Source organism: Choloepus didactylus, chromosome 14 (assembly GCF_015220235.1).
Source record: "Choloepus didactylus isolate mChoDid1 chromosome 14, mChoDid1.pri, whole genome shotgun sequence".
Lineage (NCBI taxonomy): Eukaryota > Metazoa > Chordata > Mammalia > Pilosa > Megalonychidae > Choloepus > Choloepus didactylus.
Genome location: NC_051320.1, coordinates 26,947,622 through 26,967,478, shown reverse-complemented (window position 1 = coordinate 26,967,478; position 19,857 = coordinate 26,947,622). Strand labels below are relative to the sequence as shown.

Here is a 19,857-nt window from a genome sequence, read left to right as displayed (position 1 = left end):
CTATATAAGAAAGAACTTGGAAAAAGTTCTCTCTCAAGTAATTTTGTTATTCTGAGACATACTTAGGAAACATGGACACTAAATACACTGATTTCTTAAGATTATCTACAGAAGCACCTTTCCAGTCAATATAGAGATTAAGCATTATTTTATAATCTTTTGAAAATCTTTAATATGACGAAGAGCCTGACTGATACAGCACTGTTAAAAGGCAACATTATCCCCTCTTGAGGCAAAATCATGTAAGGGACATAGCCAGGGGGTGAGACCCAAGAAATCTAGTTTCCAGAACCAAGTCTACCACTGTTTGGCACTGTTTCCCTGCTTCATTTTCGTCATTTAAAAATAATAACAATGATGATAATAACAACAAAGACACTAACTTTATAAAATGATTACTAATTGTCAGGCACTGTTTAATCAGTTTCTAAGGCGGTGGCTAGAGGACATGGGCAAGATGGCGGTGGTGAATGGGCTGGTGTGGAGGACTATTCAGCAGGTGTCTGGGCTGCTGAGGAGGCAGGTCCATCAGACGGCACTGGCGGCACTGCATGTGATGGTTCATGATGCTATAAATCAAGGAATGGATGAGGATCTGGAAAGAGATGAGAAAATATTTCTGCTTGGGGAGGAATTGCCCGGTATGATGGAGTATAAAAGGTTAGTTGAGGCTTGTGGAAGAAACATGGAGACAAGAGGATCATAGACACCCCCATATCAGAGATGAGCTTTGCTGTAATTGCTGTAGGTGCAGCTGTGGCTGAGTTGCAGCCCATTTGTGAATTTATGACCTTCAGTCTCTCCATGCAAGCCACTGACCAGGTTATAAACTCGGTTGCCAAGACTTACTACATGTTAGAGGGCCTTCAGAATGGGCCTATAGTCTTCAGGGGACCCAATGGTGCCTCAGCAAGCATGGCTGCCCAACACTGACAGTGCTTGGCTGCCTGATACAAGCACTACCAAGGCTGAAAGGTGGTCAGCCCCTGGAATTCAGAAGGTGCAAAAGGACTTACTAAATCAGCCATTCAGTATAACAATCCAGTGGTAGTGTGTTTCCATTTGGCTTTTTCAATGGGATTTATTAAGTTGCAAATTTACAGTTCTAAGGCCATGAAAATGTCCAAATTAAGGCAAGAAGAGGTAGATACTTTCTCTGAGGAAAGGCTGATGGCATCCAGGGTTCCTCTGTCACACAGAAAGACACACGCTGATGTCTGCTGGTCCTTCTTCTGTGTTCTGGTTTCAAATTGGCCTCCTCCAAAATGTCTTTTAGCTTTTCTGAATTCTCTCCAAAATGTCTCTGCCTTTTATCCTCTCAGAGGACTCCAGTAAAAGTCATTAAGACCCACCTTGAATGGGTAGAATCACATCTCCATAGAAACAACCTAATCAAAATTCCTACCCACAGTACATCTGCCGCCACAAGATTGTATTAAAAGAACATAGGAGGCGGGGCAAGATGGCAGACTGGTGAGCTGTATGTTTTAGTTACTCCTCCAGGAAAGTAGGTAAAAAGCCAGGAACTGCGTGGACTGGACACCACAGAGCAATCTGTCTTTGGGCATACTTCATACAACACTCATGAAAACGTGGAACTGCTGAGATCAGCGAAATCTGTAAGTTTTTGCGGCCAGGGGACCCGCGCCCCTCCCTGCCAGGCTCAGTCCCGGGGGAGGAGGGGCTGTCAGCTCCAGGAAGGAGAAGGGAGAATTGCAGTGGCTGCTCTTATCGGAAACTCATTCTACTCATTCAAACTCCAACCATAGATAGACTGAGGCCAGACACCAGAGACTCTGAGAGCAGCCAGCCCAGCAGAGAGGAGACAGGCATAGAAAAAAAACAACACGAAAAACTCCAAAATAAAAGCAGAGGATTTTTGGAGTTCTGGTGAACACAGAAAGGGGAAGGGCGGAGATCAGGCCTTGAGGCGCATATGCAAATCCCGAAGCAAGGCTGATCTCTCTGCCCTGGGCACCTTTCCTTAATGGCCCTGGTTGCTTTGTCTATTAGCATTTCAATAACCCATTAGATCTCTGAGGAGGGCCGTTTTTTTTTTTTTTTTTTAATCCTTTTTGCTTTTTCTAAAACAATTACTCTAAGAAGCTCAATACAGAAAGCTTCAAAGAATTGAAATTTGGGCATGTCAAGTCAAGAGCAGAACTAAGAGAGCTCTGAGACAAAAGGCAATAATCCAGTGGCTGAGAAAATTCACTAAACAACACAACTTCCCAAGAAAAGGGGGGTGTCCGCTCACAGCCACCATCCTGGTGGACAGGAAACACTCCTGCCCATCGCCAGCCCCATAGCCCAGAGCTGCCCCAGACAACCCAGTGTGACGGAAGTGCTTCAAGTAACAGGCACACACCACAAAACTGGGCGTGGACATTAGCCTTCCCTGCAACCTCAGCTGAATGTCCCAGAGCTGGGAAGGGGGAGCAGTGTGAATTAACAGAGCCCCATTCAGCCATCATTTGAGCAGACTGGGAGCCTCCCAACACAGCCCAGCAGCCCAGAACTGCCCTGGGGGGACGGCACTCACCTGCGACATAGCACAGTCATCCCTCAACAGAGGACCCGGGGTGCACAGCCTGGAAGAGGGGCCCACTTGCAAGTCTCAGGAGCCATACGCCCATACCAAAGACTTGTGGGTCAGTGGCAGAGACAAACTGTGGCAGGACTGAACTGAAGGATTAGACTATTGCAGTAGCTTTAAAACTCTAGGATCATCAGGGAGATTTGATTGTTAGGGCCACCCCCCCTCCCCGACTGCCCAGAAACACGCCCCACATACAGGGCAGGCAACACCAACTACACACGCAAGCTTGGGACACCAATTGGGCCCCACAAGACTCACTCCCCCACTCACCAAAAAGGAAAAGCAGGGGAGATCTGGCTTGTGGAGAACAGGTGGCTCGTGGACGCCACCTGCTGGTTAGTTAGAGAAAGTCTACTCCACGAAGCTGTAGATCTGATAAATTAGAGATAAGGACTTCAACTGGTCTACAAACCCTAAAAGAACCCTATCAAGGTCAGCAAATGCCACGAGGCCAAAAACAACAGAAAATTATAAAGCATATGAAAAAACCAGACGATATGGATAACCCAAGCCCAAGCACCCAAATCAAAAGACCAGAAGAGACACACCTAGAGCAGCTACTCAAAGAACTAAAGATGAACAATGAGACCCTAGTACGGGATATGAAGGAAATCAAGAAGACCCTAGAAGAGCATAAAGAAGACATTGCAAGACTAAATAAAAAAATGGATGATCTTATGGAAATTAAAGAAACTGTTGACCAAATTAAAAAGATTCTGGACACTCATAGTACAAGACTAGAGGAAGTTGAACAACGAATCAGTGACCTGGAAGATGACAGAATGGAAAATGAAAACATAAAAGAAAGAATGGGGAAAAAAATTGAAAAACTCGAAATGGACCTCAGGGATATGATAGATAATATGAAACGTCCGAATATAAGACTCATTGGTGTCCCAGAAGGGGAAGAAAAGGGTAAAGGTCTAGGAAGAGTATTCAAAGAAATTGTTGGGGAAAACTTCCCAAATCTTCTAAACAACATAAATACACAAATCATAAATGCTCAGCGAACTCCAAATAGAATAAATCCAAAAAAAAACCCACTCCGAGACATATACTGATCACACTGTCAAACATAGAAGAGAAGGAGCAAGTTCTGAAAGCAGCAAGAGAAAAGCAATTCACCACATACAAAGGAAACAGCATAAGACTAAGTAGTGACTACTCAGCAGCCACCATGGAGGCAAGAAGGCAGTGGCACGATATATTTAAAATTCTGAGTGAGAGGAATTTCCAGCCAAGAATACTTTATCCAGCAAAGCTCTCCTTCAAATTTGAGGGAGAGCTTAAACTTTTCACAGACAAAGAAATGCTGAGAGAATTTGCTAACAAGAGACCTGCCCTACTGGAGATACTAAAGGGAGCCCTACAGACAGAGAAACAAAGACAGGACAGAGAGACTTGGAGAAAGGTTCAGTACTAAAGAGATTCGGTATGGGTACAATAAAGGATATTAATAGAGAGAGGGAAAAATATGGCAAACATAATCCAAAGGATAAGATGGCCGATTCAAGAAATGCCTTCACGGTTTTAACGTTGAATGTAAATGGATTAAACTCCCCAATTAAAAGATATAGATTCGCAGAATGGATCAAAAAAAATGAACCATCAATATGTTGCATACAAGAGACTCATCTTAGACACAGGGACACAAAGAAACTGAAAGGAAAGGATGGGAAAAAAATATTTCATGCAAGCTACAGCCAAAAGAAAGCAGGTGTAGCAATATTAATCTCAGATAAAATAGACTTCAAATGCAGGGATGTTTTGAGAGACAAAGAAGGCCACTACATACTAATAAAAGGGGCAATTCAGCAAGAAGAAATAACAATCGTAAATGTCTATGCACCCAATCAAGGTGCCACAAAATACATGAGAGAAACATTGGCAAAACTAAAGGAAGCAATTGATGTTTCCACAATAATTGTGGGAGACTTCAACACATCACTCTCTCCTATAGATAGATCAACCAGACAGAAGACCAATAAGGAAATTGAAAACCTAAACAATCTGATAAATGAATTAGATTTAACAGACATCTACAGGACATTACATCCCAAATCAACAGGATACACATACTTTTCTAGTGCTCACGGAACTTTCTCCAGAATAGATCATATGCTGGGACATAAAACAAGCCTCAATAAATTTAAAAAGATTGAAATTATTCAAAGCACATTCTCTGACCACAATGGAATACAATTAGAAGTCAATAACCATCAGAGACTTAGAAAATTCACAAATACCTGGAGGTTAAACAACACACTCCTAAACAATCAGTGGGTTAAAGAAGAAATAGCAAGAGAAATTGCTAAATATATAGAGACGAATGAAAATGAGAACACAACATACCAAAACCTATGGGATGCAGCAAAAGCAGTGCTAAGGGGGAAATTTATAGCACTAAACGCATATATTAAAAAGGAAGAAAGAGCCAAAATCAAAGAACTAATGGATCAACTGAAGAAGCTAGAAAATGAACAGCAAACCAATCCTAAACCAAGTAGAAGAAAAGAAATAACAAGGATTAAAGCAGAAATAAATGACATAGAGAACAAAAAAACAATAGAAAGGATAAATATCACCAAAAGTTGGTTCTTTGAGAAGATCAACAAGATTGACAAGCCCCTAGCTAGACTGACAAAATCAAAAAGAGAGAAGACCCATATAAACAAAATAATGAATGAAAAAGGTGACATAACTGCAGATCCTGAAGAAATTAAAAAAATTATAAGAGGATATTATGAACAACTGTATGGCAACAAACTGGATAATGTAGAAGAAATGGACAATTTCCTGGAAACATATGAACAACCTAGACTGACCAGAGAAGAAATAGAAGACCTCAACCAACCCATCACAAGCAAAGAGATCCAATCAGTCATCAAAAATCTTCCCACAAATAAATGCCCAGGGCCAGATGGCTTCACAGGGGAATTCTACCAAACTTTCCAGAAAGAACTGACACCAATCTTACTCAAACTCTTTCAAAACATTGAAAAAAATGGAACACTACCTAACTCATTTTATGAAGCTAACATCAATCTAATACCAAAACCAGGCAAAGATGCTACAAAAAAGGAAAACTACCGGCCAATTTCCCTAATGAATATAGATGCAAAAATCCTCAACAAAATACTTGCAAATCGAATCCAAAGACACATTAAAAAAATCATACACCATGACCAAGTGGGGTTCATTCCAGGCATGCAAGGATGGTTCAACATAAGAAAAACAATCAATGTATTACAACACATTAAAAACTCGAAAGGGAAAAATCAATTGATCATCTCAATAGATGCTGAAAAAGCATTTGACAAAATCCAACATCCCTTTTTGATAAAAACACTTCAAAAGGTAGGAATTGAAGGAAACTTCCTCAACATGATAAAGAGCATATATGAAAAACCCACAGCCAGCATAGTACTCAATGGTGAGAGACTGAAAGCCTTCCCTCTAAGATCAGGAACAAGACAAGGATGCCCGCTGTCACCACTGTTATTCAACATTGTGCTGGAAGTGCTAGCCAGGGCAATCCGGCAAGACAAAGAAATAAAAGGCATCCAAATTGGAAAAGAAGAAGTAAAACTGTCATTGTTTGCAGATGATATGATCTTATATCTAGAAAACCCTGAGAAATCAACGATACACCTACTAGAGCTAATAAACAAATTTAGCAAAGTAGCGGGATACAAGATTAATGCACATAAGTCAGTAATGTTTCTATATGCTAGAAATGAACAAACTGAAGAGACACTCAAGAAAAAGATACCATTTTCAATAGCAACTAAAAAAATCAAGTACCTAGGAATAAACTTAACCAAAGATGTAAAAGACCTATACAAAGAAAACTACATAACTCTACTAAAAGAAATAGAAGGGGACCTTAAAAGATGGAAAAATATTCCATGTTCATGGATAGGAAGGCTAAATGTCATTAAGATGTCAATTCTACCCAAACTCATCTACAGATTCAATGCAATCCCAATCAAAATTCCAACAACCTACTTTGCAGACTTGGAAAAGCTAGTTATCAAATTTATTTGGAAAGGGAAGATGCCTCGAATTGCTAAAGACACTTTAAAAAAGAAAAACGAAGTGGGAGGACTTACACTCCCTGACTTTGAAGCTTATTATAAAGCCACAGTTGCCAAAACAGCATGGTACTGGCACAAAGATAGACATATAGATCAATGGAATCGAATTGAGAATTCAGAGATAGACCCTCAGATCTATGGCCGACTGATCTTTGATAAGGCCCCCAAAGTCACCGAACTGAGCCATAATGGTCTTTTCAACAAATGGGGCTGGGAGAGTTGGATATCCATATCCAAAAGAATGAAAGAGGACCCCTACCTCACCCCCTACACAAAAATTAACTCAAAATGGACCAAAGATCTCAATATAAAAGAAAGTACCATTAAACTCCTAGAAGATAATGTAGGAAAACATCTTCAAGACCTTGTATTAGGAGGCCACTTCCTAGACTTTACACCCAAAGCACAAGCAACAAAAGAGAAAATAGATAAATGGGAACTCCTCAAGCTTAGAAGTTTCTGCACCTCAAAGGAATTTCTCAAAAAGGTAAAGAGGCAGCCAACTCAATGGGAAAAAATTTTTGGAAACCATGTATCTGACAAAAGACTGATATCTTGCATATACAAAGAAATCCTACAACTCAATGACAATAGTACAGACAGCCCAATTATAAAATGGGCAAAAGATATGAAAAGACAGTTCTCTGAAGAGGAAATACAAATGGCCAAGAAACACATGAAAAAATGTTCAGCTTCACTAGCTATTAGAGAGATGCAAATTAAGACCACAATGAGATACCATCTAACACCGGTTAGAATGGCTGCCATTAAACAAACAGGAAACTACAAATGCTGGAGGGGATGTGGAGAAATTGGAACTCTTATTCATTGTTGGTGGGACTGTATAATGGTTCAGCCACTCTGGAAGTCAGTCTGGCAGTTCCTTAGAAAACTAGAGATAGAGCTACCATTCGATCCAGCGATTGCACTTCTCGGGATATACCCGGAAGATCGGAAAGCAGTGACACGAACAGATATCTGCACGCCAATGTTCATAGCAGCATTATTCACAATTGCCAAGAGATGGAAACAACCCAAATGTCCATCAACAGATGAGTGGATAAATAAAATGTGGTATATACACACGATGGAATACTACGCGGCAGTAAGAAGGAACGATCTGGTGAAACATATGACAACATGGATGAACCTTGAAGACATAATGCTGAGCGAAATAAGCCAGGCACAAAAAGAGAAATATTATATGCTACCACTAATGTGAACTTTGAAAAATGTAAAACTAATGGTTTATAATGTAGAATGTAGGGGAACTAGCAGTAGAGAGCAATTAAGGAAGGGGGAACAATAATCCAAGAAGAACAGATAAGCTATTTAACGTTCTGGGGATGCCCAGAAATGACTATGGTCTGTTAATTTCTGATGGATGTAGTAGGAACAAGTTCACTGAAATGTTGCTATAGTATGTAACTTTCTTGGGGTAAAGTAGGAACATGTTGGAAGTTAAGCAGTTATCTTAGGTTAGTTGTCTTTTTCTTACTCCCTTGCTATGGTCTCTTTGAAATGTTCTTTTATTGTATGTTTGTTTTCTTTTTAACTTTTTTTTTCATACAGTTGATTTGAAAAAAGAAGGGAAAGTTAAAAAAAAAAAAAAAAGAAAAAAGACAAACAAGGAAAAAAAAAAAAAAAAAAAAACGATGTAGTGCCCCCTTGAGGAGCCTGTGGAGAATGCAGGGGTATTCGCCTACCCCACCTCCATGGTTGCTAACATGACCACAGACATAGGGGACTGGTGGTTTGATGGGTTGAGCCCTCTACCATAAGTTTTACCCTTGGGAAGACGGTTGCTGCAAAGGAGAGGCTAGGCCTCCCTGTATTTGTGCCTAAGAGTCTCCTCCTGAATGCCTCTTTGTTGCTCAGATGTGGCCCTCTCTCTCTGGCTAAGCCAACTTGAAAGGTGAAATCACTGCCCTCCCCCCTACGTGGGATCAGACACCCAGGGAAGTGAATCTCCCTGGCAACGTGGAATATGACTCCCGGGGAGGAATGTAGACCCGGCATCGTGGGATGGAGAACATCTTCTTGACCAAAAGGGGGATGTGAAAGGAAATGAAATAAGCTTCAGTGGCAGAGAGATTCCAAAACGAGCCGAGAGATCACTCTGGTGGGCACTCTTACGCACACTTTAGACAACCTTTTTTAGGTTCTAAAGAATTGGGGTAGCTGGTGGTGGATACCTGAAACTATTAAACTACAACCCAGAACCCATGAATCTCGAAGACAGTTGTATAAAAATGTAGCTTATGAGGGGTGACAGTGGGATTGGGAATGCCATAAGGACCAAACTCCACTTTGTCTAGTTTATGGATCGATGTGTAGAAAAGTAGGGGAAGCAAAGAAACAGACAAAGGTACCTAGTGTTCTTTTTTACTTCAATTGCTCTTTTTCACTCTAATTATTATTCTTGTTATTTTTGTGTGTGTGCTAATGAAGGTGTCAGGGATTGATTTAGGTGATGAATGTACAACTATGTAATGGTACTGTAAACAATCGAAAGTACAATTTGTTTTGTATGACTGCGTGGTATGTGAATATATCTCAATAAAATGATGATAAAAAAAAAAAAAGAACATAGGCTTTTCTGGGGTACATAACAGATTCAAACTGCACACTCCGCCCTCTAGACCCCAAAAAGACATGTTCTTTCCATATGCAAAATATATTCATTCCATCACAATACCACAAAAGCCTTAAATCATTTCTGTAACAGTAAATAAATACAAAGTCTTATCAAAATCAGTTACAGGCGTGGTTTGTCCTAAGGAAAAATTCCCCTCTGGCTGTGAAACTTAGAACAAGTTATCTGCTTCCAATATACAAAGGAGGGACAGTCATAGGATAAATGTTCCCATTGCCATTGAGAAATTGAAAGGAAAACAGGGGTCATGGGACCCAAACAGTTCTGAAAACCTGCAGAGCATACTTCATTAGATTTCAAAGTCTAAGAGTTGTTTACAGAAAGACATTTTATCCTCGGGGCTTGAGAGAAAAGCAGTCCCACCCCCTCCAAGAGCTTATGCAGTAGCCCTGTTCTCTCCAAGCTTTGGGGAGACTACCATATTCTCAGCTCCACCCTCTTCAAGCATTGGGGTGGCACCCGGACTCTCTGCCATCTCCGGGGCACACACTCAACCCCTTCAGAATAGTGGGGTGGTGACCAGACTCTTCACAATCCCTGGGGAATGTGCTCCACCCTCTCTGAGGCCTTTAGCAGCAACACTTTCCCTGAACAACAGAGTGGCCAAGGGCCCCTCAATTCCCCAGGCATCTGAGAGCCCTAGGGTAATAACACTCAGATGGAGCAACTGAATATTTCCATGTGGGGGGAAAAAAATGGGCTTTGGACTTGTATCTTCTTCCATTACATACAAAAACTAACTGAGATGGATCACATACCTAAAGTTGAAAGCTAAAACTCTAAAGTTTCTAGAGGAAAGCATAGGAGATTATCTATATGTGGTGGTTGGGAACTGTATGTACCCCAGAAAAACATGTTCTTAAATTTAATCCTTTCCTTGAAGAACCACTTAATCTACTTCTTGAAGGACCCCCCCCCCCCCCCACTGAAAGGATGACTTGTCTGGGCTCATTACAAACACTGGAATAGAAAACAAAACAAAACAAAACAAAACAAAACAAAAAACAACTTGGGTTTTGAATTTTTTAAATTAACAACTTAAGATCAGAACTTTATTTTACTTCTATGAAAAAGAATAGTGCTCATTGTTGATATTATTAAGAAAGTGTATTGGCCATTGCTACTCTTTCTAGTTCTGAATATTTTAAGTAATTCTCCCTCTTTAAATTTATTCCCAGCTAATAGTGCATATCTTCGAAATTCTAATGCTCCCAAAACTCAGATATTCCTTGAACTTCATATGCATTTGTTTTAGTTTCCTAGGCTGCTTAGGCAAATAGCATGGTGTAAATTCTCAGGAAATCAGGCTACTAAAAGCATCAAACTACAGTTAAGTCATCTTTCTCCTTTGCCACTTAAGAAAAGTAGAGAAGTTCAGGGTAGCACTCCAAATACACATTATCAATGAAGCTTCAGTAACTAACATGGTGGAAAGGGAAAACTGATTAATAATCTGCTAAATCAAAGACTTTATTTCTTTCAATAACTAAGGCAGAAAAAGAACAGCAATAATGAGTTGCAGATTTCCCTGGAACCCTGGTTTTACCTTCTCTGTGTTAGATCTTCCTGAATTCTTAGAATGCAAAGTCTAGAACAAGCCTATTTCTGTACCACAGAAGGCACAGGAACCAAAGAAATTTGGTCAGTACATTTCTACTTTTAAAAAAGTATTTCTGTATCCAACATTTCTGAGAGTCAAGGGACCAAATTGCTGTGGGACAATTTCAGATCTGGTTGGTAAACAACCCAGATTCTTCTCATAAGCACAGATAGCTAGAAGCAAAATTCTTTTAGCTGTTAGCTGGAATCTCCACGGAGAAATCAAAGGTTTTTGCTTTTCAAAAATTACTTGTGACCTGAGACAAAAGTTTAGAGCCCATTTTCATAGATACTAGGACCTGTGATATAATTAGGCACCTTTCTACCCTGGCAGCCCTTGCTTATTGAGAAACCTGTGTTAGCAAAAAGAGTACAAAGCTCAAGTCCAACTTCTTTGAAGTGGACACTTACCTTATCAGGAACTAATCGATGATGTCAACATTTCCAAAATGTGAACACCAAAAACACCATGTTTGAGGCCGTGTTAGTTTCTTCCTTGTGTCATCCAGCTGATGTTAAAGACTATTATTATCCATTAAGCACTAAGCTGTGATGGCACCAAACAAGGCTAAGAAAGGCCATCTGACAGGGCGTTTCGCCCAGGCGGAAGTCTGGGGAGCGCCGCCCAGCGAGCGCGGGTCGCGCGCCCTCGCCTGACGCGCTGTTTGTGAGCTGAGGAGGGAAGTAGGCACCCGAACCGCGGGGCTACAATGAGGTGCCCTCCACGCTCAGGTGGAAACGGCGCCGAAAACGGGTGTCCTTCAGCTCAAGGACCGTAGGCTGACCGAGTTCCCCTCAGAGTTGCAGAAGCTGAAGCAATCTCAGGGCCATCGACTTGTCCAACAACAAGATGGAGAGCTTACTGCCTAAGCTGACGGGGCAGTTCACTCTACTGAAGAGCTTCTCGCTGAACAACTTACTGAGGGTTCTGCCTGATGTGTTAGCCAGCTGAAAAAACTAGGGAGGCTAAGCCTGAACGACAATCACCTGGTGGAGCTGCCATCTTCCTCTGGGTAACTGTCTGCCCTCAAGACCCTAAGCCTCTCTGGAAACCGACTGCAAGCACTACCACCCCAACTTTGTTGCTTACGGCTCCTGGTGTGGTAAACTCAGTCTCAGTCAGAATCAGATGTCTCAGCTCTCAGTGAAGATAGCTTGCTTGCTGTCCTTGCGTCAAAATTCTTCTTCGCCTGGAAGAGAACTGCCCTTGATCTCAGCGTGTTTCCACAGAGTGTCCCCAGTGATTCCCAGGTCTGTCTGCTTGCTGTGGAAGGCAATCTTTTGGAGGTAAAGAAGTTTTGAGAACTGGAAAGTTATGATAAGGATACAGAGAGGTTTATCGCCACCGAGGTTTGTTTGTATGATGTTCTCCAGGATCAGGGGAACCTTATAGGATACTGACTTGGATCCTCTATTGCAATTTGGCTGCATCAGAGGTTCCTGTCATTGTCAAGGCTACCTGCAATAAGGAGGTGATACTCCCCGGGAAATATTTCACTCGATAATTTTTCCTTTTCAGGGCTCATCTCAAATAAGCTAAAAGAAAAGGGATTGCAAGAGGTAGGAAGGGTCCTCCATTTTAAGCCATGGATAGAGCAATGGACAATGCTGATCATCATAGCCATCATTATTTTGGCTTTATGAAACCAGTTGCTAATTGCTATTTATATGATGGTGATGGGGGAGGGGGGTGTCCCAGGTGCTGCCTAGTAACGGAATAACTCCACACCACAGCTTGCAATTTCATGTTTCGTTGCAGTGTGTGAGCATCATGAAGTCAACTGCCATTCCATCTCTGTTAATACTTCATATTTTTATGAAATTCAAATCGTTTGTGAGATGCTGCTATGGTTAACCTGAGGATTTATGATTTTATTCCAGTCCATCAGTTCAATTGCAGTGTTTATTCTTGGAGTTTAGGATATATATAATATATGACTGTCTTGATTAAAAGTGTGCTTTGTCAGAGAAGCACCAATGCAACACTACAAGATCATTCTTAGGGCTGCAGTAGCAAATGCTTTACTCATTGGTGGAGGTCTCTGAGTAGCTAAAACCATAAATACAACACTTGTAAGATAAAAGGAACTTTGATAATCAAGATTTTCCAGAAGGTTTGTCTTATTTTTGGTTACCGTTTTCCCTTTTATATTTATAAGTCTACTGATCAAATTACCTATCAAGAAACCATTGCTACAGTATTTTACAATAACCCATGTTTTTTGAGTTTTTTCTCTGGCTGAGAGAATATGTGAAAGAATATCTGCAACCACCCTCGGCACAGCATTTTCTAGACCACAGTGGCATTATGACTATATCTTTTTCAAATTGGACTCACCAAACAGTCTAAAGTCAGTGCAGTCAAGAGAGAATTTCATTGCTTTCTGAGAAACCATAACTTGAGCAAAAGTTAATGTATTGATACATAGTGAATGTGGTGTAAAAACTTAAGAAATTCAGATTATTTACCAAATTTGGAGTCAAAGCACTCAGAGAAGAAAGGATTTCACCTTGATAAGCCATGAAAGCAAGGGAAGGAAACAACTATTCAATCTGAATCTGCTCTGGGACAGGAGTCACCACTTCTGTATGAGAGATTTTTTGCTTACAACGTGTCATTCCCACTCCCTGTTTTGAAGTAATAAATGGTATGTGAACTCTCTGTTCCAACTACTACATTCCACTGATTTTTAGTATGCATCTTTTTCTCATTTTTATGTGTCTAAAACTGGAATATATCTTATATTTGATGGCATCTTGTAATTTCTTAGTGCAACATAAGATATTAATGCCTCTTCTTACAATTAATCAGGCTTTAGGTTCAATCAAAAATGGTATCTATAAATGAAAATATTCCCTCAAATGCCAGATAATTCTTCCAGGAGAAGTTATTTAAATTTTCCCCTTGAAAGAAATCTTATAGATTAAAAAAGATTTAAAGATATGCCAGCCAAATTCAATGTATGGATCTTGTTTGGATCCTGACTTGAACAAACCAACTGTAAAAGGACATTTATAAGGCAATCAGAAAAATTTGAGCACTAACTGGATATTAGATGATATTAAGAAGTTATTGTTATCTTTTTTCTTTTTTTAAATTCATTTTTATTGAGATATATTCACATACCATGCAGTCATACAAAACAAAGCATACATTCAATTCTTTACAGTATCATAATATAGTTGTGCATTCATCACCAAAATTAATTTTTGACATTTTCATTACCACTACACACAAAAACAATAAGAATAAAAACCAGTGAAAAAGAACAACCAAAGCAAAAAAGAACACTGGGTGCCTTCTCCCCTCCCCCCCCCATTTTTCTTCTCCTCCATCCATAAACTGGACAAAGGGGAGTGTGGTCCATATGGCTTTCCCAATCACATTGTCACCCCTCATACTACATTTTTATACAATCATCTACAAGATTCATAGGTTCTGGGTTATAGTTTGATAGTTTCAGGTATGTACTGCTAGCTATTCCAATTCATTAGAACCTAAAAAGTGTTGTCTATATTGTGCATAAAAGTGCCCACCAGAGTGACCTCTCAGCTCCTTTTGGAATCTCTCGGCCACTGAAGCTTATTTCATTTCCTTTCACATCCCCCTTTTGGTCAAGAAGATGTTCTCCATCCCATGATGCGATGCTGGGTCTAGATTCCTCCCCAGGAGTGTCATATTACACGTTGCCAGGGAGATTCACTCCCCTGGGTATCTGATCCTACGTAGTGGGGAGGGCAGTGATTTCACCTGCCAAGTTGGCTTAGCTAGAGAGAGAGGGCCACATCTGAGCAACAAAGAGGCATTCGGGAGGAGGTTCTTAGGCACAATTATAGGGAGGCCTAGCCTCTCCTTTGCAGCAACAGTCTTCCCAAGGGCAAGTCCTGTGGTAGAGGGCCCAGCCCATCAAACCACCAGTCCCCTATGTCTGTGAGCACATTAGCATATTGTTAACTTTTTAAAGTGTGATAATGGTGTTGTGATTTAAGAAAAAGCCTCCTTAGGTTTTACAGATACATACTAAAATATTTTTGGATGAAATGATATAATACCTGGGATTTTCTTTAAATAATCCAAGGTAGGTGCGAGGGAGGATAAGAGGGGAGATGTCAATAATGTTGAACTGGGGTGATGGGTTCAATATTTTCTTCTTTCTCCTATATATGTTTGAGAATTTCCACAATGAAAAGTTTAAAATAATGCCCTAAGTTTCTAACTAGGTTTGTTTTAACATGTGACTCTTTTCCATAATGGTAAGCCATATACCCATTAAATTATTTTAAAATAGATTTCAGTCCTCTTAATTGATCCTCCAAGCCTATATGTAAATAAATTTCCTCATCAAAATGTATTACTACTTACATAATATTTATTTATTTATTTAATCCAGTCAGAAAATGTGTCTATGTTCTACACAGACTTTGAAATATTTAGTTTTAAAGCCATAGCACATACAATTTTCTGTCTATAAAGCATACATTTATGGAAAAGTGATTCTAATGAAGCAAGGGTATCACTGCATCGTGGGAGAGACTGGCAAAGTCAGGGAACCTGGGGGGGGGGGCGGTTCTAGTTTTAGCTTCACCTCTAAGAAGCTATGAGACACAGAGAAAATCAGTTAATACTTTGGGCTTCAGTTTCATCCCTTATTAAATTAAGATAATATTGGCTGCTTTATCTACTGCACAGGGTAATTGAGGATTCAAATAAATAGTAAATAGAAAGCTCATTAAATGGTTAAAAGAAGTGTTCTACAAATACAGTGCTTCAATAAAATGTACCACCACATTAGAATCTGACTGAGCAGTGTCAACACAGCAGCTGGGAGAAAAACATCAGTCATCTAAGTGATTGTTTTGCTGTGTGACACCAAACAACCAGTTTGGCTGAATTTCTCACTGACTCATCCAAACAGAGCAGATGTTTCAATGCTGAAGGTCAGCCTTTGCCACCTGTGAAGTCAGGTACTGGTGTGGGCACTAGGCATCCGATTGTGTTGTTCTGCGAGCTCCAGCTGACTCTGCTAATGAGGTTAAAGGGAGGCCACAGTTGGTAGCTAGGTTCAGCACAAAGCCAATCAGGAGGCAGAGCACCCTGTTTGAAACCTTGCAAGGCAAACAACATGAGCTTGCACAAAAAGCAAGAGACGGAAGCCCCTACTTTGCCTGGGCCCTACGTGTGTGTTGTTGTAGTTCCAGATAGTTTTAAAAAGTTAGCAACTTTCTGAAATAAATGTCCTCAAAGCCTCTTTCCTTTGTTCTGTGGTTCATTCATCCTTATTTTAATGCTTCTAAGCCCATTCTTGGCAGGAAAGGCTCCTTAGTGTATTGTGAAGAACAGTCCAAGGAGCTAAAACTCTGCCAGTTTCAGCTCTATACATAAAGAGGATGAGGCCATCGTAACTGAAAGATAAGAGAAAATCGAGCCCAGTAGTATTTTTAATCCTTAAAGATGACAATAGTATCTTTAATTTATTAAAATTCTTATTTCATTTCTTTGTGGAACTTACGCCATTTCAGAACCAAACCTACTCACACTTCTTACTCTCTCATAGAATTAAGGTAAAATTCCATTGGAAATGAGACAAGTCTGTTTCCATAATTTCCTCTTTAAACCTCAAAAACTAGCTTGAATTAACCAACTCCTGTCACTACTGAGTAGTGTGATCTTGCACAAGTCACAACCTCTCTGAGCCACTGCCTTTCTAATGTGTAAAATGAGTCGGTTTGATTAGTAGTTCCTTTCAGCTCTAAAATTCTCTAGAGTTCTGATTCTATGATCTTTACAAGACTGCTTAGAAAAGGAGTTTTGATTGATAATCTCTTCTTACCAACCAATGTTTAACCAGCAAATAATTAGTCTTATAATTCTTTTCACTCAAAAATCTTTCTAGCCTGCGTTATACTCCTTTCAATAAATTCAAATGCCAAATCATAAATATTGTATTAGCAAATTAAATCTGACTGTATATTAAAAGAATCACATATAATATCCAAATAAAATTTATTCCAGGAATGCAAGGTAGGTTTGATGATGGTAAGCATATTAATATAATTCAGCACCAGCAAGACTAAAGAGAAAAAATATATAATTAATTGATTGATAATTAATTGATTTTGTGAAATCCATGTCTTCCTTCTTATTTCTAAACTAGCACTATAAGGAATCTTTCTGAATAGAGTAAAGGAAACGATCTTAAACCAATAGCCAAACTCATACTTGATCATGGAATTCACAAAAATCATGCATGGGGTACATGGTCCTTGATGCTTCTAAACCTGTAAGAAAAATATTGTGAGATATGCAGTTTTCTAGAGTTAGCATTTATTAAATTCTCAAAGGGATAGAGCAGAGCATACAAAAAAATGCACTAGAGGCATAACCATTAATACTGGGAACAAGAGAAGGATGCCTGCTATTACCACTATGATTTAATTATATTCTGGAATTTCTGGTTAATGCCATAAGATAAGAAACAGAACCAAGAAGCATAACTATTAGAAATGAACAGATTAAATTATCATTATTTGAGGATAATATGATTGTATTAAGTTCTTTCAGATTGCAAGGCATAGACGCATGCTCAAGTTATAATTAGTTAATGGCAGTTTATTATGAAGGTACACAGGGAGCCACAAGGAGAGGAGTCAGCCACATTGAGTGGACAAAAGAACTTGTGTAATCATCTGATGACAGGTGTATTGTTCTTTACCCCTGTGCTCCACCATGAAGGATATTGAACAGCTACTTGTTTTATAATCAGCCAATAAGAAAAATCTACATGTCTCTTCTTTGTAGACAAACTTGCTCCTTTCAATTTCTGTTCATTAGGCCAAACCTTCTGTACATCCTGACTCCAGGCCAACCCACTTTCCATTATGAGGGGAATGTGACGAACAAATCTCCACCCTCACTGTTGTTTGGGGCTATCCACAATGAAGAAAAGTGAACAAAGCCTGAGGAACCTGTAGGACATAATCAAGTGTTCCAATATCTACAGTGTGGGAATCCCAGAATGAAAAAAAAGAGAGAAAGGGACAGGGAGAACGTTTGAAGGAAAAAATGACTAAAAACTTCCCAAATTTAAGAAAAAAACATGAATATATTCACTGGGAGCAAGTTGAGCTGCAAGGGATGGCAGGGCAGAAGTATGTGATTTCCATGACACTTAGAGAAATTAAGTACTTGCCCATGGAGATACAGCTAGTAAGTGGCTGACCTGGAATCCACTTGATCTTGGGAACACTCTAATGTGGACCCTGGCAGATCACACCCTCACCATGAGCAACTTGGGAGCCCAATAACAAGTCAGGAGCTCTCTCAAATGTAGAGGAGGGGGGTGATGGGGGTACGGACTTGTTCCAAAACCCCAGGGGATCCCCCAGGATTCTTCTAATAGTCCTCAGACTTGCCGCAAACTCCACATAGTATCCTGATCCAAAAAAACGCTCTCCAAATTCATGGAGCCAGTGCGAAGTGCCCCAGTCAGGTCTCTTTGGGGAAGTCTGGGAGGAAGATTCATAACATACATTTGTGGTTTCATACCATCCTTTCTTAAAGTTATCCTGACAACTTTCTTTTTTTTTTTTTTTTTGAGTGCTTTGAATCTTTTAATTAACTTGTCTGGGACTTGCCTGAGGGCCCAGAACTCCTTGCTCTGTTAAGCTTGAATTGGGTACAGGATCCTGTTTGTCAAGTTTGAAGGTTTACTTCTGAAACATTCAAACAATCCTTTGTGTTGCCTGACAATTTTGTTCCTATAGTCTCCAAAATTGATAAGCCACATTTGGGGTATTAAACCTCTCCCATGCCACTTGACTACCAGCCTAACAGTTGCAGCTACCCCATAACACAACCCACTTGGCTCCAAGCTCATAGCAGTGGCTTCCTGGACGCTCCTTGTCACAGCTCCTCTCATCCCCACTACAGTCAGGAAACTGATTTTTGTTTCAAGCTCTTGAGGTGAAACATAAGATGATAAATGAGGATAAACTGGTTGTTACAAGTTGAGGTAATATTCAGAGATTGAACGATAATAAAAAGCCAGCTGAACATGCAATAGTTTGAGTTTGGTGATCTCTGAAATAGTGTGAATATCAAAATTTTCCCACTATAAAAAAAGGTTGTATCCTAACACCATGACTTTTATAACTATAACTGAAGGATTAAAAATGAAAAACAGATATTGATAAAGAAATAAAATAAAATTAATAAAAGCAGATATTAGAACATATTACAAAGAATTTGGTAGGTATGCATAAAGAGATAGAGTTAAATGGAACAGAATTGAGACTTCACAAACAGACCTAAATATGGATATTTAGTATAAGATAATGTTGATATTTCCAACCTGGAGGGAAAATAAATGGTGTTGGGACACTTCACTAGCTGTACAGGAAAAAAAAAGTTTGGATTCTTACCTTCTCCTTATTCAAAAATAAAATTCAGATAACTCAAAGATTTGAAGATAAAAAGTGAAGCCATAAAAGTACTAGAAGCAAATGTGGAAAAATGTTTTTCTTTACAATTTCAGAATGAGGACTTTCTAAGTATGGGACAGAAGCCATTAAAGAAAAGAATGTATACATTCAATTACATAAATTAAACATTTCTGAATGAAAAGCTGCCATAAACAAAGTTGAAAAACAAAGTCAAACTCAGAAAAAAAACTTTTGCAGGACATATGATAGAAAAGGGGCTAACTTCTAAAACTCCAACAAAAGGAGAAAGACAGAGAGAAATAACTAAAGAAGGAAGAAAGGAGAGAAAAGGGGTGGGGAGGGAGGGAGGAAGGGAAAGAGGGAAGAAACAGGCTTAATGAGACGTGAAAATGTTGTTCACAGGGAGGTAAACGCATTTGTTTAAACATAGGAAAATGTACTCATCTTCACTGGTAATGAAGGAA

At 39.6% G+C, this 19,857-nt stretch overlaps 2 pseudogenes; both read left to right on the top strand.

Moving 5' to 3' along the window:
- Window positions 1–457: 457 nt before the first annotated feature.
- LOC119508804 lies at window positions 458–11,406 on the top strand (annotated as a pseudogene).
- A 97-nt stretch (window positions 11,407–11,503) lies between these two features.
- LOC119508802 lies at window positions 11,504–13,763 on the top strand (annotated as a pseudogene).
- Window positions 13,764–19,857: the final 6,094 nt, after the last annotated feature.